The following is a 19102-nucleotide window of genomic DNA, read 5'->3' on the forward strand; positions in this document are numbered from 1 at the left end:
CTATGATGTGAGGGCGGGTTAGAGAAAGAAAGAAAGAAAGAGATAGAGAGAGAAATGAAATGTTATATTAATGTCTTCAAAAGGCCAAAGTGACCTATGAGACCAAAGTTACAACCATGTGACATCTGATACATTGTCTGGACAAGAAAAGAAAGAACTGAAGGTAAGTTTCTAGTCCTACAATACATCAGCAGGGAGCATCCGGAAGCAGCAGGTGGGAAGCTAATGCTACTAGTCAAAATGGGGTACATGAGTACATGGATACTTGAATACATGAATATGGGGGAGTACAAAAATGACACTGAGTACAACAATATATGGCTGGAGTGGTAATCATCCTAGGAGCTCTAGCATGGGTCTGTGCCGGATGGCCTAGATATATGCCATAGTGAGATGCCTGGTCGGACGAGCCCGATGCCTTGCAATGATGCTCTGAATCCTCCGGTGTAGGCACTGTCTCCGATGTGAGGATCCGCGAACCCTCGGGCGTCTGGATCTGCCCAACTGGATAGCGCTCTCAACTAGAGTCCCACGGCCATGAGACAGATGGGTATCCATGTAGCTCGGTCTAAGTATAAAGCCATCCTCAGTGGTGCGGAGAAGATGGTCTCTATAGAAAGCCATCTTCGTCCCCAACTCCTGTGAGGGCTCTAGCCATGTCCTCCTAGTGTCCAACTGAATGAGGTCTTGTCAGATGACTCCACTAATCTCAGAATGTGTCAAGGCGAGAGAGGGTGCCTCCAGAGAGTACTGGAAGGGTGTAAGTCTGTGTAAACTGAACCCGTGGAGCTCAAACCAGGATGCTATCTGCGCATACCAACATGAAGTGTCTCCCTCCATGGCTAGCTGATGAGAGGACTCTAAAGCAAGTCGTGCATACCGGTGTCGGGGAAGCTCCCAGGTGCTATGAATGAAGGACATTGATTTGGCAAGAGCCTCGACTATGATTGGTGGTGCTCCCATCTTGGCTTTGATAATCTCATGGGGTATCGAGGCCTTAGCCCGAATCATCCTGGAGATCATGGACACAAGTGGTCTCTCCATCGATCTCCATCCATCGTATGTGCGTCCTGATCAATTGTGACGATCTAGGCTAGGCCCCCAAATCTGTACTCCATATAGCATAGCCGATGTGACCAACATGTCAAAAAGCCACAGCTTAGTGCGTGGCAAGGTGGTACCAAACGTTATGTACTGTACGGATCCGTACGAACTGCACGTTGTTTGGTACGGAAAAAATTTTTAAGGTACGTAAAAATACGTACCATTGGTAAAAATACATAAAATCTCACAGCCACCTACATAAAATTTCAGTCCATGTCCACATTGACATATAAAACTTTCGAAATAGAGACACAACAAGGTCACAAACCTACTAATTCAAAAGTGAGAAATTAGAATCACAAGTCGTCAATCATACTTAATAAGTTAATCATACTTAATACTTAATACTTATTACTTAAGACAAGTCACATTGTCACAAGTGAGTTGTCCACAGATGGTGGGCTAAGGCTCAGAGAGAGAGAGAGAGAGAGAGAGAGAGAGAGAGAGAGAGAGAGAGAGTTATGTTGCTGCCTTGGGGGCCTGAGCAAGGGTGGGTGAGTTATATTGCCAGCCGTACTGGGCGCCAGTGGCGAACAGAGAGGGGGCTACGCACAGAGGCGCGAAGCGAACAGGGGTGGTGAGGGCAGAGGCGAACTGAGGCGGCGGTGAGTAGGGGGCGGCCCAGGGAGAAGGCGGCCGCTACAGTAGCGAAGAGAGAGAGTGTGACTATAGAGAGGAGAGAGCATGGCGGCTAGCCCTTACCGGAAGGTTGAGGTCGTACGGCCTCCAGAGTCCAGATGCAGACACGCCACCCCAAAAAAAAAGTACGGATCCCCGTACTGTACGGATGTACGGTACGGATTGGTTCCGTACGTACGTTTTGATCCTACCTTGGTGCGTGGCTCCTGAAACTATACCTGTGAGCACATCCTCTCTCGTCAATCTGGCCTCTGTTTCCCCCCTCATGGAAAATGTGGGCCCAGTGAACACCACTCCAAGATATGTGTATGAGTCAACATACTCCACTGTCTCCTACCCATATGTGAAAATAGGTGCTGATCTCCAGACCCACTGAGCTATAGTGTTAAACACCATAACCTTGGTCTTACCAAGGTTAACTGAGAGCCCACTATCTTGTGCACAAGCATGTAAAGTATCCAAGTGCCTCTGCATACCCTCTGGTGAGTTTGCTATAAGCACAATATCATCAGCATATGAGAGCAGAGGTATCCAAGTGCCAGCCAACTGGGCTCCTCTGTCCCCTTGTGTCCCAATATAATCAAAGATCTCATCAATGTATAGTCCAAATAGAGTCGAAGAGAGCGGGCAGCCCTGTTTCACCCCTATAGTGGAGTGTATTGGCTGGGAGAGACCCTCTGAAGTCCGCACCTGCCCAACTACTGTCTCATAAAGTGCCATAATACCCCAAATGAGCTCACATGGACTCCAGAGCCTTGTCCACCCACTTCTACCTTCTTCACAGCAGAGATGGTGAGGAGGGCCATCAACAGATTGCATACAGGGAGGGCACAGGATCATGAGGGCATTGTAGCCGAGCATTTCATACATGCTCGAGATATGATTACAGACTTGCTAGCTCTCATGTTTAATAGAGCCATGTGTGAGGGGTTTCCTGGGACTTGGAGTACTTCCACGATTGTGCCGGTACTCAAGTCTGGAGATCGGAGCCTGCCGACTAACTACCGCACCATTATGATTGGTCACTCGCTGGCCAAGCTATATGCCTCTATTAGGAGTTGAGCAGATGGGCAGAGAGACAAGGGGTCCGAGCTCGAGGACAGGCCGGTTTAAGGAGGAGATTCTCTACTTTGGATCATATCTTTACCCTCAGGGCTATCATTGAGGAGGGCAAAGCACATGGGAGGAGGATCTACTGTGGCTTTGTGGATTTCTACAAGGCCTTTGACACAATGCCCAAAGCTAGACTGATGCGCAGGCTGCAAGACTTGAGGGTGGTTCGGTAGTGGTGGCTACTCTGGTACTGTGTAGAGGGAGGCTGCATACTTGCCCCATGTATCTGGAGAGGTAATGGCCGGAGGCGAGGGGTGCTCTCTAAGCAATCTCTAGGCCTCCCCAGAATCCTGACTCAAAAACAGCTGATACATGTCTCTCTCCAGCCGAGCTAAGAATGCTCTCTTCTTCCGCCGAATGAGGCATCGGAAGATGATGCGTGACTGTCTATATGTAGTAACACTGTGGCCACCTCTCTCTGTAGCCGGGCTCTGAGCTCCCTACAGTCATCATCATACCAACTATTCTGGGGCATGCTCCCAGGACGTGGTCGTACTGTGGGCTGCGTGTGTGGGAAGGTCGTCGCTGCAGCTGCATGTAAAGCCTCTGTCAAGATCTGTGTGAGCTCTGCTAATGGCCTCTGTGGATCCTGTGCACTCAACAAGCTGTTGATCTGTGCGGTGTATACTCCATCAGTCTCTCTACAGAAGGTATATCTTGGGTGATAGGAGGACTGCCCAACCTGGCGGGTACTGTAGTGGAAATCCACCGTAAAGGAGAGAAGTGCATTATCCACTGTAACTCCGATAGGTCTGGGGCCAATCGCAAAATCCTGGATACTCGGGATGAAGGTTGGCGAGGCTAAAACATAATCCACTGTGCTGTCCCCATGTCTGTGTGGAAAGCAAGTAAAGCCACTGCCAAGTGGATACCTCTCTAGGCCATTTAAAATGGCCAGCCCATGTGCAGTCCCCATCTCCAAGAGGTATCTCCCATACTCAGTACACTCCACCTCATCCTGTGATCTCTGAGTCAAACACATCTCCTCCACATCTCTCTCTCTCAACATCTCCTCCGAAGTGTCAAAGAAGGAGGTCTGGTACTGAGCCGTTTGAGCATTAAAGTCCCCAAGTATGATAACATCTCCCTCCTTGGAGAACTCCCATATGTCCTCATCTAGAATCATATATGGAGATTGCCCCTTGGGCGCTGCATAATGAGATGTGCTGGGTGGAAAGTAACATATAGCAATGTATAGGGGTCTACCCTCATCTGCCCTCACTCTGACCCACATGTACCTCGCGCTCTCATTACGGCGCATAACATGGATGAGTGGCTGAAGCTCCTCACTAAAAAGAATTGCAACTCCTCCAGATCCGCGACCACCATGCTTCGAACGGGCCTCCTGTCTATAAGTCGTCTCCCATCTGTAGCCCGCCACTCTCGGTAATATGCTGCCTGGGGCCTGATGTCACGATGTGTCTCCGAGTAGAAGATGATGTCCCTATCTCTGAAGCTGTCCTCAAAGGCCCCCACATCTAGTCTCAATGCTCCGTCGCAGTTCCATACTGCAAGTCTCAGACTGGTCCACCGTCCCATAGGTCTCGCACCGTCAGGTGGTGCGTCTCTCTAGTATCACCACTTTGCCTCCTCTGTAAAATGCTAGCTTCCCTTTTTCTCTGGCTGCCCTAATCTGCAGCATGCACTCCCTCATATGTGCTACTTGTGCCAAGGTGAGGTCATCTCCTAAAAAGATGCTGGTTTTCTTAAGGGCGCAACGCTTGGCCAAGAAATCCTTCTTGGCCTCCAAGGTGGGAAAGCGTAAAATGAGAGCTCTCTCCTTCGAGCTCTCTCCTCCATTCTTGTCTTTCTTGCCCACTCTGCAAGCTCCCGTGTGTGTAGGCCTCGGAATGCCCATGCGTGTGTATAAATCTTTGGCTTCCTCTACATTGTCACCGTCCTTAAGACCCGTGATCCGCACATGAAGTTCCCTTGTTTTTCTTCTTTGTTCCTCCTCAATGGTTAGGTTGATAATCTTCGAGGTAGATGTGCTTTCGGCCTCCTTGTTCTTACCTTTCTTGACCACTTCTATCCATTCCTCCGTTTCATCTACTTGCTTTTGTGTCTTCGTGAGCACCTTCACCCACGAGGAGGTCTCCCAGGCCTTCTTTTCTTCTCCCTCTTGAAGTGTTCTCACTTGGGCCTTGATGGTGTTCAGCTCCTCATCATGACGGGCTGAATTTCACCTTCCTCGAGCTTATGTTGAGCACGTGCTTCTTCTATCTCCTCCTTGAGATTTGCGATCTCTGCATCTTGGGCTGCTATCCGCGCTTCAAGCTTCTTGACTTTGTCAAGAAGGCTCCGGTTGACCATATTAATTGCATTGTCCGTCTCTTTCTTGTGTTGTTGGATGGTTGCCTTGATTAGGTCTTCAATGTCGATCCTCTCCATCTTGTCTTGGGCTGAAAAAGGCTGGTTTTGGAGAGAGAGAGAGAGAGAGAGAGAGAGAGAGAGAGAGAGAGAGAGAGAGAGAGAGAGAGAGTGGCGGGAGGGGGCTACGAGGAGAGAGAGAGATGGCCGAGTCCTTTTGGGGCGAGCAGAGAGAAGAGAAGAGCTTGTGGGGGCGCAGTGAGAGAAGCGAATAGAGAGGGGGAGTTGGCGGAGGGTGGTGTCGACCAGCTAGGGGGCGCACAACAATCATGCAGCAGTCGCACGGTGGGCAGCGAGCAGGAATGGAGCGGCGGCTACACAGGAGGCGGAAGGGTCAGGCGAAGCGAAGGAGGGGACAGCGAGGAGGGAGGCGGTGAAGGAGGGGAAGGCGAGAGAGAGAGAGAGAGAGAGAGAGAGAGAGAGAGAGAGAGAGAGGAAAGAAAGAAAGCTGTATTAACATCTACTAGAGGCCGAACTCGACCTATGAGAAATCAATGTACAACTTTCAGTGTCTTCTGGACGTCCAGAAAAAAAAAGGACCAAATGAACATGAAATAAAGTATGAAAGTACTGAGCTAGTGGGGGGAGGGGGTGATGGATGGAGCACTACTGCTAGAGGCTCAGTATGCAACCTATATGCATAGGGTATACAAGAATGCAATGCAGATCTGTCTAGCTCCAACCGGTACCATAATGGGGGTGTAATTTGTGATACATAGGCGATGGCGAGGCAAAAATACCTCGGAGCATGATCTCCGGGTGTGAGTGTAAGTGAGCTAGCTGCTCCTGGATATGGTGCTGATGTCGAGCCCGTATCTTTGTGATCTCCCTCTGATGTAGTCTGGGAGTCTGGTAGCTTGGTGCTCTCTGTCTCCGTTTGGCTCGGAGGTCCGCAGCGCACTGAAGTGTAACCCCCTCTTGTGTCAGGGTAGGCACTAGGATAGATCTCTGGAAGAAATCAGTGAGCTGGAGCTATCGCCCACCTCTCCCTGTGGTATGAGTCCGTATCAGTGTCTCTCTGTGGTGCTGTGTCTCTAACAAGAACTGGCCAAATCTGCTGTGGTCTGCGGACTCCATGATCTGGCGGAGTGAGGGATGTCCACTGAAGATGGTGGTATATCTCTCTCTAATGACACTATATGCTCTGCATTTGCATACATAATGTTTCTCACTCTCAACCTCCTCTTGGCATAGTCTGCATATCCTCTCTGCTCTAGGGATCTGTGCTGCCCTACTTGCCTTAATCTCGAGCTGGTGTGATGACACTCTGAGGTGGCCAATCGTCACTCGGGCGTTGTGAGGCATGTACACATCCATGTATCGAGGTCTCTGTATGAATCCATCCGTTGAGATACGCATAAAGTGATCTCTGTAGTATAGCATCTTTGGCGATAGAGGCTGACTGGGTGTAATCCAAGTCTCTTGAGTGTATCGCTGCCATAAATCCTACCGAAGGACTGTGTTCCTCTGACTGTGAGAGAGTTGGATGTGTGGTGCATGTTTATCATACTGGAAAGGTGGCAGGTGATCTATGTCGAGACCATGCTGAGTGAGCCACTCTATCATCTGTGAATACCATGATCTCCTATCTCCACTCTCTGCGAGCTACTTGGACGTCTCAAAAGCTCTATGTGTGAGTCGATCTGATGGCATATCTTTGATCCTCTGAATGAAGCAGATCGTCTAGAAGAGGGCCTCTACTAGCATAGGAGGTGCAACAAACTCCGTCCGGACAATGTCATGTGGGACGGAGGGTTTGTTGCGGATCATCCGTGAGAGCATGAGAATCTGAGGCCTCTCTATCTAAGACCATGTGGAGGTGGCGAGCCCAGGTGCCCATACTGCTGTAGCATTCATCAAAGCAGGGGTGACTAGTATGTGAAACCACCACCCCTTCGTGTGGGGCTCCTGGAAGTGTGCTTGGTGACACTGTCTCTCTAGCATGGCCAGAGTTGCATACCCTTGTGTGAGTCTATCCCTGGTTGCCTGTGCCATAGTAAATCTTCCTGGCAGAGTTGTAAATGTAATCTCCAGGTACACATATGAGTCTACCACCTCTACCTGTCCTCCTGCTAGTGTGAAGATGGCCTGTCGTCGAACCGGCCCTGAGGTGTGGAAAATCATGGCCTTGGTTTTCCAAGGTTCACTGTAAGCCCCCTCTGTGTGCATAAGTCATCGAGTGCATGGAGATGGTGTTGTAGTCCCATCCGCGACTTAGAGACCAGAATAATATCATCTGCATATAGCATAATGTGGACTGTGGTACCTGAGATGTATACCCCGTCCCCACCACCGGGACCAATGAAGTCAGCCACCTCATCGATGTATAGTGTAGGAGAGAGTGGGCATCCTTGCTTCACACCTATGGTGCTAGCAATAACATCAGATAGCCCCCCAGGGCATCGTATGCGCCCGAGGACCTGCTCATACAAAGCATAGATGCCCCAAACCATCTTTGATGGGATCCCCAATGATTGTAGGCACTGGAAGAGTCTCTCTCGTGGCACCGTGTCAAATGCTTTGTGGAAATCCACAAAGCAACAGTATAATCTCTTCTCCCGTGCCCTAGCTTGGTCAATCAGACATTAGTGAATATATGGTCAATAGTGGAGAAAGCTCATCGGAATCAAGCTTGCCCTGGTGCTCGCAGTCCCTCCTCCTCTGCATATGAGCTCAACTCTGCCTCGAGCAGTGCGCCATAAAGTCTCGCCAATGTATGACCAATCATGATAGTCCTGTAGTTGCTGGGGTCTAGCATGTCTCCCGCTTTGTGGAGAGGCACGATGGTGTGTGTCACCAATTGGCCGACCATTTGGTCCATTCCTAGTTTTTGGCGTCTCGTTCACTTGAGGCCAGGCCAGTGTCTCATGTGAAGAGGCCAGTATTTTGCTGACATGGACGGGAGCCAGACTGGTGCTACCCGTGTGTTAGCAGGATGGTGTCGTATGGACGGGAGCCAGATCAGTGCCACCCGTGTATGACCTGGACTGTGTTCGATCCATGGGACTGTCACGCCATGGAAGAGCCAGTATTCGTGCCGTGTTTTACCTATGGGACTGTCACACATTTTGCATGCTTGAAACTGTTTTCGCATGACATGTATTTGTGTGTTTGCCTGCTTGACGTGTTACTTACTGAGCGGGGACGCCTGCCAGTGAGTCGTGAAGTCTGCTCTGTATTCTGACGAGTTTTAGTGCATGTGAACAGGTGGTAAGTATGTTGCACAAGTAGTTTTTAATATTTTATTCTGACCCCTTTGTTTTATAAGGTTAGGTGTTCACATTCACTTAAATGTGGGCACTCCCTTTGGGCACCCATTTAGGGGCCAAGGTGGGGAGCCCCACTTAAGTGAGTGTGGGGGTGGGCATGGGCACCTACCCAAACTCCCCACCCACATGCAAACGTGGGTATTATCACCTAGTTAACTACACATTAATTTTATTAAAAAAGGCTTCATCCATGAAGTGAAAATTATCAATCGTTTTCTCTCCTTGAAGCGTGGGCATCCATCGCTTCCTTCTAGCGTTGAATTCATCAACCGGCTGCTCTTCCTACGCAAAGGCGGCTGCCATCTTTTCTTCTGTACGGCTGCACATGCTACTGGTGGTTGCGCTAATCCTCCTAAGGCGGCTGCCATCTCCTACAGAATAGCAGCGCATACTCCCCAGGCGGCCATGAAACTGCTGCGCATGTTTTCCACAGGCAGCTACTACTGACAGGCTGCCCTATCCTCTACACTACAGGCTGCAGTCAAGCCCCTCTACATGCTCCTACAGGCGGCACCATATTGGCAGTAGGCGCTGCCTGTTTCTCTTACAGGAAGTCGTGGGTCCTCTCCAGAAAATCTGCGCTTGTTTCTCCAGCAAGCTACCTTCTACAGGAAGCTACGCAGGCTGCAGCCAAGTAGCTGTGCACAGCAGCCTGGTGCCTCCTCTATACTCGGTGGTTTCTTTTCTCTCTCAGGCGGCTGCAGCTTACAGCAGGAGGCTACCTTCAGTTGGCAACTACACAAGCCTCTCCTACTCTCAGCAGGCGACTGTGGTCTTTGCGGTGGTACCTGTCGTGGTGGCTACAGTAAGTTTATTTACAAGGCGGCTGTGCCATCTCAACAAGGTTGCACATCTTCTCCACTACAAGAGGAATTCACATCTATTGGGTGGCTACATCTTCTACACAAATACCACGGGTATTGGTCTTCTATCGGCCATCCACAAGTAAGTGAATTTCAGATTTGAGTAAAGCATTTTATGTTTAAATCTGATAAGGGATTCATCCCTCTACGGCCACACCCGTTCGGTGCCGGGTTGTCCAAGCTGTATTGGCAAACCTCGGTCCAAAGGTGCTGAGATCGGGAGAGCCAGGCGTTAGTACGAGAGCGCCTGTTTGTGCGTGGTCTCGGAACACCAGTGAGGCGCTCTCCGCGGAGTCCAGTGAAAGCACAGGACCGTAGCGATTGGGCCACACTAGTGGTCGTTCTGCTTCGAGTTTTCTTCATCGAAATCCGAGCCTATTTGTTTGGTACTGTTTTCATATGTACATGGACATTATCTGGTTCTCAGAACCCATGGAGCATTGTATTCATTAAATACTCCCAATAAATATATCATATATTGAGGGGGGGGTCGGCCCGTTCCGGCCCCAGTGCTGGTGTCCATCTTTCCATTTCTGTTCATTTAAATTCAAGTTGTTTTTAAGTTGTCCATTTCAAATTTGTGGTTTTAAAGTTGTGCTATTAAGCGTGTGGGTGTCCAACGGAGTCCTTCCCACTTGACGGGATCGGTTTCAGTGTGCATAGTCCACTCAGCTGGTAGGCCCTCAACTAGTGCCCTATTAAAGAGGTGAGCAACAAAGGGTCCGAGTGTGTCAGCTGCATAAATAAGATGCTCACTTTGTATACCTGTGTGGTCAGCCGATCTCCCATGCTGTAACGGGCGGATAGTCTCTCTACCATCGAGGCGGTAAAGAAAGTAAATGTGGTAGGGCGGGACTCCTGTGGCTGTGGTATGGGCGGATGCTGAGGGATGTGGTAGAGGCTCTTTGCATGTGTGTGCCATGTGTGTGGATCCTCAATCGGGGTACGAGGGTGAGGCTCTCTCATCCTGCGCCATGCAGTGGCTGCATCTCTGCTCATGAGTAGGTGGTATATATCCCAGTACTGTGCCTTCTCATATACATGCCTCTTACGGCTGTGAGGGTCCTCATCTGTCGGCTCGCCTGTCTCTGTGTAATGGTCCCCAGTGCTCTCTGGGCACGGAGGTGTCTATATAGCTCTCTACACTCATCATCATACCACCGATTCTAGGGCATGCTCCCAGATCTATCTGTGTGCGCAATGTGTGTATGATGGGGGAAGCTGCGGGTGGCGGCCGTATATAGTAGAGATGACAGCTGGGTGGTGAGTGTGTCTAGAGGTGACAGGGGATCCATTTGGAATAGCACATCATATACATGATGCTCATATATGTCGGCCAAGTCAGGGGTGAAGTAGAAAGTTGTATGCGATGCCTGTGTGGGCTGTGTGGGTGTTGGTGTGGAGCTCGCCAGTGACAGTAAGAGGTACGTGTGATCCGCACCAATAGGACAGGGGGGGATGGTGAAAGATGTCATTGCCTGTGTGGTCTCCATGGACCCCATGATGTAGTCCATTGTGCTATATACACCCCCCCCCCCCCCCATCGTGGAAAGCATGTCAGTGCTCCTGAATCCTGCCACTGTCTCATCCTGTTATAAATAACGAGATGGTGTCGTGCTCCCAGCTCAAGTAAGTGATGACCATATCTGGTGTTAACCGGCCCCATGTCCTCTGACACCCTGCAAGCTCCCGTGTCCTCCACCTCTAGTGTGTGCATCACCTCGGGGTGCCTGAAATCATAAATGTCGCATTGTCGGGTCTGTGTCAGTGCATTGAAGTCCCCCATAAGGAGGACTTCCCCCAGGTTGGAGTAGTGTATGATCTCATCTGAGAGAGAGAGAGAGAGAGAGAGAGAGAGAGAGAGAGAGAGAGAGATATTAACGTCTACGAGAGGCCAAAGTCGGCCTATGAGACAAAAAATAATACAACTGTGTTCTTCCGGTTATCGGAAGAAAAGAAAGAAAAGAAAAAGTGTGCATGTGTCTGGATACAACTGTGAATCATCATGGATCGGTGGAGCCCATATATAAACAATATATTAACATCTACGGAAGGCTAGATTGGCCTATGAGACAAATCTGTATACAACAAGTCCATGTCGTGAGTATCATGGAAAGAAAAACTGAAATGAAAAGATAAACCTAGTCATATGCAGCTCATTGTGCGGTCACCGTCTAGCATGCTATAGATGTACAATCAAGTATTCATCCTTCGTTGTCTCTACCTTACTAGCTTAGCATCTGGCTCTAAGTCAATGTGGTTCTGGCATATATCTAGGGATATTTCTTTCAAGTCTCCGTTAGACCATGCAAACACATCAAGGTTTCTTTCCAAGAGGTCCTTGAATCCTTGTATCTCTTTTGGAGTTAGAGATTTTCCCACCTTGAGTACTCGTTGTTGTCCATCTTTGGTCCTCAAGGTTAGCTCTTGATGTCCTTCCACTTCTTTGATGAAAGTGCCTTTGGCTGGGGAAGGATTTAACTCATACTCCTTGGGAGAAGGGCCTGCTTTTTCCATTGAGTCTTCGTCGTCTTCTTGATCTTCCTCGTGATCTTCATCTACTACTTCCTCTTCTTTGTCAGCTGTTTCTTTGGACTTTGTCTCAAGGACAAGTTTTTCCTTTTCCTCTTCCTCAATAGTTCTTGCATGTGGGAGTATTATATCTTTCTCACTTAGGGTAAGAGAGGATGAATCTGTAGGCATATGCTCACTTATGGTAGTGCTATGTGTGAACAGGGCTTAACCAAGGGCACTTTTTCCCATGTGGTTTTTCCCCTTGGACATCAAGTGTGAAAGGACACTCTAACATATAATATTTTGTACTTCTATATTATATGGATGTGGCACACATGCAAGGGTTGACTTGCATTTTGTGGATACCACACTTTTGGCTCTCTCTCTCTCTCTCATTTCTGTGTGTGAGCTTCTCTACCTTGCACCTAACCCTAATGTGCAGGTTTGTGTGTGTGAGTGTGTGAGTCCAACACCCAACATACAGAGAGTGATCTGCTACCTTGTACAGGTTCACACTTCCACTACAGGGGGGATTTGTAGGCATATGCTCACTTATGGTAGTGCTATGTGTGAACAGGGCTTAACCAAGGGCACTTTTTCCCATGTGGTTTTTCTTTCTTTATTTTTTTTTTTGACTACTCCCTCTGGAGTTTTATGATCCGTAATTTGCTGGTAGCCAAAGGGCTTTGGGGCATCGTGTGTGGTGATGACACACGCCCACATACCATTCAGCTTGTCCTCCTGGGTGAGCACACCAAATACATCCGTAGCATTCTGTGCCATGTCAACAAAGTATAGCTGCAAGCAAACCAAGCACCAATGTGCACTGCCAGGCAACCAAATGTCCTGCGCAAATGTATGCCTACAAACCAAAGCAAGTGTAAACCTGCACCAAATTGGCCAATTAGATGCACATTGAAGCGATTGGAGTGCATAAAAATTGGGGATTTTCTGATTGGAGCATGTAATTGGGCATTACAGCTGCGATTTGTCGCGTATGTATACACATTCAGTGTAATTGGACAATTTGGTGCAGGTTTACACTTGCTTTGGTTTGCAGGCATACATTTGCGCAGGACATTTGGTTGCCTGGCAGTGCACATTGGTGCTTGGTTTGCTTGCAGCTATACTTTGTTGACATGGCACAGAATGCTACGGATGTATTTGGTGTGCTCACCCAGGAGGACAAGCTGGATGGATCTAACTACTCCCTCTGGAGTTTTATGATCCGTAATTTGCTGGTAGCCAAAGGGCTTTGGGGCATCGTGTGTGGTGATGACACACGCCCACATACCATTCAGCCAGCCACGCCTCAAAGGGGAGGTGCTCAAAGAGCTCCTGATGTAGATCCTGCTCCCACACAAGAGCAGAAGAGATGGGACTCTAGAGATGCACAGGCCATGTCATTGATAGCCCTTTCAGTGAAAAGGACTATTATTCCACACATTCGTTCATGCAAGACATCGAAGCTTGCATGGGACACATTGGAAGCAATGTATCAGGTACGCAACGAGGCAAGAGTTGCCTACTTGAAGAGGCAATTGGATCTTCTTTCTATGGATGAGGGTGACTCCATGGCAGATCATCTCACCAAAGTGAAAGATTTGCAGGAACAATTGCTCAACATTGATGAGGTTATCCCAGACAGATAGATGGTCACCAACACTCTTCATTCTTTACCGCCTTCCTACTTGGGCTTTCACACCTCTCTCAACCTCTCAATGAGAGGAGGTGGTGATCCCGTCACTTTTGAAGAGCTCGTGGGTTTACTCTTGCAGGAAGAGCAAACAAGAGCAAACATATCGAGCAACCGTGGTGGAGAAAAGGCATTTACAGCCAAGGATAAGGGTAAAGCAAAGAGCTTTAAGCATGGGGGACAACAGTCTAGCAAGGCTGGTCATGGACAGCCCTCTTCTAGTGGTGAAAAGTCTGACAAAGGGGATGCAAACAAGCCCAAAAAGAAGGGCAAATGTCACTACTGTCATAAGCCTGGACACTACATCAGTGAATGTAGGAAAAGGATTGCAAAAGAGAAAAAGAAAGAAGCAGGCAATGCAGTAGCAGACTCTTCGGATGACAAAGCAAAGCAATCAGCTAATGTAATCCAGGAAGAGTACACTTTTTTGGTCACATGCACTAGTGACACACCAGGTGCTTCAGACACTGATATGTCTTGCATTGCATCTGACAGACAGAATGCATCATGGTATTTTGATAGTGGTGCTTCGAGCCACATCACTTCATGCAAAGATGTATTTTAGCACTTGGTTTATGCTTCAAATGGCCGCACTGTATCATGTGCAGATCATACCACATATCCAGTAAAGGGAATTGGTAATGTCATACTTATTGCAGCCAATGGTGCCAATATATGTATGAAAAATGTATTGTATGTTCCAGGAATAAAGAAAAATCTGCTCTCCGTCTCAGCCATAAACGACCAAGGTTTAAAGGTTGAATTTGAAGATGGGAAGTGTTTGGTAAAAGACCCATCAAAGGGTTATGAAATAGTCACTTCTGGAACACGATACAAAGGCTTGTATAAGCTGGACAGCTATGACAAGCGCACTTATGATGCAAATACGGTGGCTGCCCACACTCCTGCTATGCATGATGCAGAGCTATGGCATGCTCGTTTTGGGCATGTAAATTTTCAGAGTTTGATGCTTTTGCAGAAGCATCATATGGTTGATAATATGCCGCCTCTTGAGTCTCCGCCAAGACATGTATGTGAGGGGTGTATTTTGGGAAAGATGCATCGGAAACCATTCCCCAAAGATGGAGCTGTTAGAGCTGAAAGTAAATTACAGCTCATACATAGTGATGTATGTGGTCCAATGCGGACACCATCCATAGGGGGGCATCTTTACTTCGTCACATTCATTGATGACTACTCCAGGTTTGCTTGGGCTTACCCTTTGAAAGCAAAAGAAGATGTGTTTACATGCTTTCGACACTTTGTAGCAATGGCTGAAAATATGTGTGCATGTAAAGTCCAAACACTTCGCTCAGATAGAGGTGGAGAATACATGTCAAATGCATTCAAGGATTATATGCTTCAAAAGGGCATCAAACACCAATGTACTGTGCCTTATATACCGCAGCAGAATGGTGTAGCTGAGAGGAAAAATAGATCTCTAATGGAGATGGCAAGATGCATGGTGAAAGCACAAAAGTTGCCTCACAAATTCTGGATGGAAGCTATAATGTGTGCAACTCATGTGTTGAACAGGTGTCCAACAAAAGCTTTGAAAACCATAACACCATTTGAGGCTTGGTATAGCCGAAAGCCAACAGTGGATTATATGCGTACATTTGGGTGTTTAGCATATGCACATGTGCCAGAACAACTCCGAACAAAGCTTGATTACAAAGCAATTAAATGCATTTTTGTGGGCTACAACAATGAAAGCAAAGGATACCGTCTTTATAATCCAACTACACGAAGGATTTTTGTGAGTAGAGATGTGATATTTGCTGAACAGCCCATGGTCACCTTGTATAAAAGCAATGATACAGGCATACAGGACATGTTTGATGGACTTTTACCCATTGCAATTAGGGGGGATTCAGATCAGCCAGCCCCTACACAAGAAAATCCACATGTAGAACATGTGGAACAGCCAGCCATTCAGCGCCCTTCTGTAGAAGAAGTGGAAGATCTTGTCAGGGAAGAGCAAACAGCCATAGACACAGCCAAGTCAGTGCCAAGATGGTTGCTGAAAACTTTGCAAGAAAGCAAACTTGCAGCTCCACTCACAGGTAGAACAAGGGCTAGTTCCAGCCATGCCTTGAATGTACATCGTGGGGAGTCTGCATTCGCAATGGGTGGTCTCTTTGATTCAGAAGAGCCTTCTTCTTATGAAGAAGCACATGAAAATGAACATTGGTTGCAAGCTATGCAAGCTGAAATTTCTTCTATCATGAAGAATAATACATGGGATCTTGTGGAATTGCCTAAAGGCAAGCATGTAATTGGCACAAAGTGGGTGTACAAAGTCAAAAGAAAGTCTGATGGTACTATTGACAGGTACAAAGCAAGACTTGTGGCTAAAGGCTACTCCCAGAAAAAGGGAATAGATTATGAAGAGACTTTTGCTCCTACTTCGAGAATGACCACAATAAGATCGGCGATTGCATTGGCTGCCCATAAAGGATGGAAAGTGCATCAGTTGGATATCAAAACTGCATTCTTGAATGGGGATTTACAGGAGGAAGTATATGTAAATCAGCCCATTGGTTTTGTAGTTCCTGGTGAGGAACATAAAGTATGCAGGTTGCACAAAGCATTGTATGGGTTAAAGCAAGCTCCAAGAGCTTGGTATGATAAGATACATGCTCATCTAACCAGCCAAGGTTATGAGAATAGTCCAGCTGAAAGCACATTGTATGTGAAGAAAACCGATGCCGATATTCTCATAGTCATCTTGTATGTAGATGACATGCTCATTACAGGTACAAGCAAAGCACAAATTTCAGATTTCAAAGCTGATTTGAAAGCTGAATTTGATATGTCAGATTTGGGGCCTTTACACTACTATCTCGGCATACAGTTTATGCATACAGATGATGGCATTGTTATGCAGCAAACTAAGTACATAAAAAGTTTGCTAAAAAGGTTTCACATGGATGAATGTAAGCCCATTTCTACTCCAGTAGAATCAGGTGTACGGCTTACTATGCATGATATTGGAGAGCCTTTTGAGGCCGGCCTTTATAGCCACCTCATTTACTTGTGTAACACGAGGCCAGACATGTCTTTTGGGGTGTCTTTGTTGAGCAAATTCATGCACAGCCCAGGCACAAAGCATTGGCAAGCAGTCAAACGCATTTTTCGTTATCTTAAGGGTACCCTGGATCTTGGTTTGTTCTATCCCAGGGGGGCAGCTTGCAGCTTTATGCATACAGTGATTCAGATTGGGCTGGTGATTACGATACCAGGCAATCCACCAGTGGGAATTGTTTTTTTCTTGGCAGCTCATGCATATCTTGGTTAAGTAAAAAGCAACCCACTGTTGCTACATCTACTTGTGAGGCTGAGTACAGGGCAGTGTTTACAGCTACAGTAGATTGTGTATGGTTGAGGAGACTATTGGCTGATCTTCGTGAGTGTCAGCAGACACCCACCACCATTCTCACTGATAGCCAGAGTGCTATGGCCGTGGCACGAAATCCAGTATTTCATGCACGTACCAAGCACATAGAGATTCATTATCACTATGTCAGAGAGAGGCTACATGCAGGGGAGATCAGTTTATCTTATTGCCCTACACAGGATAATGTTGCAGATCTATTCACAAAGGCTTTACCTCGAGAAAAGTTTGAAGCTTTCCGCAAAGCTTTGGGCTTACTCTCATACAGAGAGTGATCTGCTACCTTGTACAGGTTCACACTTCCACTACAGGGGGGATTTGTAGGCATATGCTCACTTATGGTAGTGCTATGTGTGAACAGGGCTTAACCAAGGGCACTTTTTCCCATGTGGTTTTTCCCCTTGGACATCAAGTGTGAAAGGACACTCTAACATATAATATTTTGTACTTCTATATTATATGGATGTGGCACACATGCAAGGGTTGACTTGCATTTTGTGGATACCACACTTTTGGCTCTCTCTCTCTCTCTCATTTCTGTGTGTGAGCTTCTCTACCCTGCACCTAACCCTAATGTGCAGGTTTGTGTGTGTGAGTGTGTGAGTCCAACACCCAACAGAATCATCTTCAGTGGAGCTTTCTTCAAGGATTGTAACATATAATTCTTTGGAATTCATCCAATCTTCAATGTCTTGGTCGGACTCCACTTCAAAGCCTTAATTACTTCCTGTGAGGGCAAGGTACTCCCCTACAAAAGTGGAGTTAATTTGTATTTCTGAATCTAACAAAAGGCCATCTCTTACTTGTGCATGGGCCTTGGGCAATCTCCCATTCAGTCTGTGATCTTCATAGTATGTGACATGAAGAGGATTGACCGTAGTAAAACAACCTTAGGCTTAACTAAACTTCACTTAATGATGCTTAAGAGAGAGACAATGGTGTCAATGCAATGCAATGCAGCTATATTAAATGCAACGGTTACAACTGAGATCTATAAATAGATCTATGCTGAATATCCTTCTTGGAATGAGAGAGAGGTGCTGAATGCTGACGGAGAATGACTGATTCCCTCTTCAATGCTGAGGTCCACCCTTGGATGCCGGCTTTCCTCTATGTAGGAGGTAGGAATATGAACTAAATGCTGAATATGCTGACTATACTGCTGATCTGCTGTCTCCCTTGCTCCATGGATAGAAAATGCTAAAGAGAAGATGAGATTTGATGCTGACTGTATGCTGAACTGTATCCCCTTGTCTCCTAGGAATGAAAACGTTGAGAAATCCAGATGATATGAACTGAATTGATGCGTTGCCTTTTATATGCTGATCTGATGCTGGTCAGGCAGATAGGCTGCTGTCGGCCTGATGTAAATGCTCACGACTGACAGAAATGCTCTATTAATGCTGTCGGCTGGTCACAAGAGTCCACAAACTTATGTATTTAAATGTCCTAAATGCTCATGAAGACTTATGTGCTGATGATGGTGTTGACACAGCCCCATACATATGCTTATGCTGTGATTAATGCTTAAATGTCCTGCTTAATGCTTATGGATACTAAGATATGCCATATCATTGGTACACCTGATGGGTGTGCACGTGACATTGGAAGTGTCACTTGGGGTGACATCTTGGCCAGCATCGCATGAGTCTTTTATGGCTGTGGAGCCTTTTCCCTTATAACCAGCATACAATTTCAAGACAACTCTTTCTATTCCTTTTCCAATGGTAAGAGTTCCTTTGAACCAATCCGTCTTTGCTCTGGCCTCGTACCACCATGGTCTTCCCAAAAGAATGGGGTAGTAAGTACCATAAGAGATTGGTCGCACCATCAAGAATGCCAATCAGTAATCCTTCCCTGCCATGGTGGTCTTTACATTGGGAAGAATACCCAAGGGCTTTATCCTACCTTGATTGGCCATACGGATGAGCCAGTTGGTGGGCTGAAGTCCTTCCAATCCCAAGTCTTTCATTGTTTGATCTGTCATTATGTTGACTGCAGACCCTCCATCTACCAGAGCATCTAGTATGTAACAACCTTCTATCCATACTCCTATTTCAGGAGTGCCAGGGTCCACAAAGGCATCAGCTATATGTACTCCCTTTTCTTCCTTTGAAGGCTTCTCCAAATCTGGTGT

General features: G+C 47.2%; 1 protein-coding gene and 1 pseudogene across 3 annotated transcripts in view; one reads left to right on the top strand and one right to left on the bottom strand.

The window, feature by feature from the left end:
* The window catches only part of LOC147613373 (uncharacterized), an 81196-nt gene that overhangs the window by 17671 nt on the left and 44423 nt on the right, over nt 1–19102 (top strand). The gene's annotated exons all lie outside the window — the stretch shown is intronic.
* LOC147613374 (uncharacterized) lies at nt 5845–6792 on the bottom strand (annotated as a pseudogene).

This window comes from Cibotium barometz, chromosome 44 (genome assembly GCF_041138505.1).
Source record: "Cibotium barometz isolate CiBa-2024 chromosome 44, ASM4113850v1, whole genome shotgun sequence".
NCBI lineage: Eukaryota > Viridiplantae > Streptophyta > Polypodiopsida > Cyatheales > Cibotiaceae > Cibotium > Cibotium barometz.